Consider the following 5839-nt stretch of genomic DNA (forward strand, 5'->3'; position numbering starts at 1 on the left):
TATAATATTAATGCAGAGTGAGTGAACTTCAGTTTTTGGCCATGCAATATAGACAGTGTTTAATTGACTACACTTTATAATGTATTCGTTTATTTATTTGTGTTATTACTTTCTGAAAACACTGTATGTCCAAGTAATGAAGTGAATTCCAAGCATGAAGAAGTACACTTAAAATTTACTCAAAAAATGTGATTTAAAATATACTACAACTTCAGGTTATTTAATAATGTACTTTGAAAGTATGCTTTCAATGCATTGTTACAATGATCATTTTCAGCACAGAGTTAAAAAATATTCATAAAATATATTTAAGTGCAAATAAATATACTTATAAAAAAATAAACAGAACTTTCAATTCAAGTATATTTTTGTAAAATATATTTAAAAAAAATATACTAAATTACAATTGTTTTAAAGTGTGTTAAAAGTTGTATTTTTAGAAAATAGACAAAAGCATGATGCTAATATACTTTTTATATATTTAAAGATAGTAAATTTTTTGTTAGTATATTTGCAATGTACTATTAAAACAGGTAATGTATTACAAATACAATAAAGTATACTTTTTTTCACTAGGGTTTATAGGCCTGCAATGTCAAAACTGAGTCCACTGAAAGCACAGTTCAGAAAAAGCCTGGAGAAACTCTGACTCTGTCCTGTAGAGGATCCGGGTTCAGCTTTGGCTAATGTCTTCAGGATCATTAGAAAATCACAGGTAGCTGAGTTTGATCAGGGTTGGAGCTAAACTCTGCAGCGCATTGGACCTCCATGGTGAGATTTGAGGAACCCTGTTCTATGGCATCATGAAGCACCTTTATTTTTAAGAGTGTACTTCTCATTAAGAAACATCCAATGAAAAGACAAAATATGTACAGTTGAATGCAATGTTTAATAATAAGCATCAAACAGTAACAATAAAATACATTTTTTTTATACAAAACTAATGAAGATTAAAAAAAAAAAAGATGAATGTAGATTGCATCATATAGCATTTCATATAGCAAGAGCCACAAGTTTTGCTGTTGATGTCACCTTAAAAAAACACAACAAATTCCTTGCGTGTTTGCGCACACCTGGCGAATAAAGCAAAATCTGATTCTGATTCTGATGCTGATGTTTAATTGTAATTGTAATGGCTGGATCTGAAAATTTAAATGACATGACATGGTTATAATAACCAGGTCCATTCTTAGCAATTACAGTGACAACAGAAACAATAATTATGGTGATGATGGTTGTAATGATGGCACAAATATTGGCAGCCAGAGCACAGCGGCTGAATTTCTTCGCTCCTTTGACATCTTGTCAGACTTTTGGACCTGTTTTGCCCCCGTAGTCTTTCCTGTGTTTCCTTATTTGGTCATGCTCCTGTCCTCGTTTAGTTTGATTATGTTCCATTGATGTCACCTGTGTTCCCCCGATTGCCCTGTGTTCCTAAGCTGTGTCCGAAACCACTCCTTATCCACTACATAGTGCACTATATCAGGTGTCAGCCATTTTGTAGTGCTCTCCGAATTCTGAGTGTTATTGCTATTAATATAATTTACATGTAATATAAAAGTAGGCCTACATGTGTGACGAAGATATTTTTGCAACAGCTCCAAGTTTCAAGCGCAGTCTATACGTCACCGTCCGAATCCGTTCACTTCATTTCGTTCACTCCTTTCTGATATAGTCCACTCAACTGCCATACACTATATAGGGATTAGTGAACGAGTGAGCGATTTCGGACACAGCTCTAGTCTGTTCAGTTTGTGTTTGTCAGGTCTACTCGTTCTCTACGTGTGTTGCTCAAGCTCCTATTGTGGATTTTCTCCTGAGTTTCCTTGATTAAAGACAGTTGTCGTTTACTCTTGCCTCCTGCGTGCTTCCTCAACAGCGTGGCGTGACAGAAGAACTGACCAACACAGTTACCTCCGTGTTTCCCCCTCCGTTTGTTTTCTCGTTTTTCTCTCAGTGTTTTTGTTTCCGTTGTGTTTCCTGTTATGGATCCCTTCACCTGCCCGGAATTCCCCCTCCTCCTGCTGGAGCAGGGGGATAGATCTCTCGAGGACCATACGAGACTATTCCTATAGACTATACTCATTCTATGACGCAAGCTTGAACACCGCGAGCAGAGCGCCGTTGTCCGAAGATGGTCCTCGAGAGGATTTCGTCGCCTTCGTGGAGTGGACTCTGGTGAGAAACGGGTCACCATCCACCACCTGCCCTGTGGATGTTCTCGTCAGATCAACTCCAGACCCAGTGCCCAGCCCACCATCTCCTCGTGGTGCGGAGCATCAGCCCTAGCCCACTGATGACGGAGAGTCAATTCCCACCGCGGTCGACGAGCCAACGCAAAGCCGAGCGACTGAGCGGAGGATCGCCCCGGACATGCCTCCTGCGTGGTTCTTCAACAGCGTGACGTGACAGATCTCTCTTACACTTCCTGTTTATTACCTGTGAATATAAAAACGCAAACTAATTTTTTTTCATGATATCTAAATGCCATTTGATCATAATATATGGCAAATATATGGCTCTTTGAATTGAAAAGTCAGTTTCTGAGTCAAATTCCTTACCTTTAAGGAGTATATCAATGCAGTCGTACCCCGAAACAGGCAGTTGCAGAAGGTAACAGTCAACACAGAGGCGTAAGTAGTCTTTCACTTTTACTTGGACTTTGCAAGGACCTTGGCGGTTATGCTGGATTTGGTGGTTGTACTGGATTCGGTGTTTTGGATTTCCAGCTTTTGGACGAGATGGTCTTTTAGTCTCAGATTCTTCATCTTCTATGCCCTCCCCATTATCATCCTCCATCTCTAATTCATAATCCATTTCCATCTCCACATCACAAAAATCCCCTTCTGGAACTTCAATTTCTGGAATTTCAAATTCTGGAATTCCATTGTACAACTTTAATGAAGAGAAATATTCCTCAGGTTTAGTGACAGGTAGATGGTACCACATTTGGTTCATACAATCTGATAAACACTTCCTGTGTATTTTTATACATGACTTACATAAAGCCCAAAGAGCAGGAAACCTACATTAGGGCCAATAAGAAGACAAGCCACAGATACAAATAACAAAACTCAAATAATGTTTGAAGATTTGAAACGGAAGTTTTTGGTATATTTTCATAGTTTTCAGATAATAACATATCTGCTATCTGTACTTATAAACATGCAATCATCTTTAGTAATGCAGATTTATCATAATAAAGAAAGTCATACATTCAGGTTTGAAATTTAAACAAAATATTTTGTTAAAAATGGCTTAATATTTTTGTTTAATTAGGTCAATGATATTCATTGTTGTTTTGGATATACCGACTTTTATTATATGGACAAAACAGTTGAAAAATACATACATACTGTACATACAGTACATACATACATAAATATAGTTTTACAAGGATGTGAGGGTGAGTTTATGATGACAGAATTTTGATGTTTATAATTTACTATCTTTTAAGGGCTCATACAGACATTTGTTTTACAGCACCTCTTTAACTCATGACTCTGTCAAAATTATTACTGCCATTAAAATGTGTAAAATGTTTTCTGGCCATTAAAATCACCTTTTCTGAGTTGCATTCACTGGACATAACAGGCTGCTCCACAATGTGTGTGTTAGATGGGTGTATGATAGAAGTGACTTACTGAAAAGCAGATTTAAAATGTCCATAGTCTCTTCCAGAAACACAGACACATTTAGACCTGACAATAAGTTTGTACTATTTATTTTTCAAAGCCCAACAGTCTATAAACTATAAAAATGCATCATATTTATGCTACTAAGCTAAAATGTATCACTGTAAACCCTTCATTAGACCCTTACTGACATTAAATCAGCATAATGGATAAGTATGGCATGCTCCTATAATGTGGTAAAACATTGTGTGCTTGTTTTTATACTTGTCCCACATGAAGACCAAAAAGGCAAAATATGTAAACCTCATACATAACCTCACATCTGTGGTGTATATATAGTTTCTAGATAAGCATATCATAGTGCTAATAGCTGGAAATTATACTCAAATTAACTCTCAAACAACATGTAGCCTTTATCTTTCCAGTGCAATTTAAAAAAAATTAAAAATGCTGCAGTTGTCTGTAAGGACGACTATTAATGCATGACGCAAAATATAAATCAGGGTATCTGCTTTTGTTTGTGAAGAAAGAGGATTTACATGATACAAATCTTTCATGACTCTTCCTTATTTATGGATGTGCACATACACAGCCTAATTATGCTGCATATTTAGTGCACAGTTAAGAGCAAAAATTAAACATCATGACTGTGTGGATTCTGTTCACACACAGGTTTGTTTTTGTGAAAAGTGGGGACATCCCATAGGCGTAATGGTTTTTACTGTACAGACTGTATATTCTATTGCCCTACACCAACCCTACCCCTAAACCTACCCCTTACAGGAAACTTTGTGCTATTTCAGATTTTCTATACACTCCATTCTGTGTGATTTATAAGCGTTTTGAAAAGTGGGGACATGGGGTAATGTCCTGAAAAGTCACCTTCTCCTTGTAATACCTATGTCATACCTTTGTCATTATACAAATGTATGTATGTTTAATGATGTTGTATTTACAATGAATTTCATGCAATAAATGTCATTTTGATGTGCTTTAATGTAGTGTGGAGCATGGAGCGTGTGCGAACTAATCAGCTCTTCCTCTTTACTACTAGTTATAGCATGAAATAAGATGAAATGCAGTGCAACTTACTGAAATATATCATCTCTGGTGTAATTCGCCCAGTCATTGTTTTAGCACTATATATCACCCGAAGTTATATTTACCTCAGTAAGTCATTCAATGTCCACAGCTAAAAATAAAACTTCAGGGAAGAGCACATCACTGAAATTGTGTGTGCATTGTTAAATATGCACTATATTATACATACACTACATTTTTTTACTTAACCTATTAATAATAATAGTAATAATAGTAATAATAGTAATTTTTAAAGGCTATTTTCTCAAAAGAAAAAAAAATCACTGTGTTTCAAGGTCACAACACTTTTAAAAATAATAGTTATTTATTGGCATCAGGGTTGCATTAAAGGGGTCATATGATGCTGCTAAAAAGAACATTATTTTGTGTAATTGGTGTAATGAAATGTGTTTATGCGGTTTAAAAACACATTATTTTCCACATACTGTACATTATTGTTTCTCCTCTATGCCCTGCCTTTCTGAAACGCATCGATTTTATCAAAGCTCATCGTTCTAAAAAAGCGAGGTGTGCTGTCATTGGCCAGCTATCCAGTGCGTTGTGATTGGCCGAATACCTCAAGCGGGAGACAGAAATGTTATGCCCCTCACCATACTGTGATGATGCCCTGTCAGGCCGGAGCGATGATTCAAAAACATGAAAACCCATTATAAACGAGGCATTCGTTGCATCCAGTGGGGACATAATTATGGATTATAAGGACTTATGCTGTTTTTTTACGCGTTGCGTTGCATCGCGCCACGTAAACATAAAACTATGTCTGCATTTGTGATCGGAGAAATGGCAAACAACAAGCCCTACTCTACACTGCCCAAAAAACTCACTTTACTCTGTTACACTGTTTAAGCTTCTGTCACGAAAACAAATTCCTCGTATGTGTAAACATACCTGGCAATAAAGCTCATTCTGATTCTGATTAAATATATAAAATATAAAAACTCTTTAAATATAAAAAACGTACTTACAGTCTGTGAGTTAGAACAGCCGGCATTGTAGTCTACTCTACTAGGATCTGTAAACAGTCCTCCATAAAATGTGCTGCACACATCTGAATATTTGGGTTGAAGTGTTCTGGAACAATGTTGTAAATACAACTTAACCAC

This window comes from Sinocyclocheilus grahami, unplaced genomic scaffold (genome assembly GCF_001515645.1).
Source record: "Sinocyclocheilus grahami isolate Dianchi unplaced genomic scaffold, SAMN03320097.WGS_v1.1 scaffold2516.1, whole genome shotgun sequence".
NCBI lineage: Eukaryota > Metazoa > Chordata > Actinopteri > Cypriniformes > Cyprinidae > Sinocyclocheilus > Sinocyclocheilus grahami.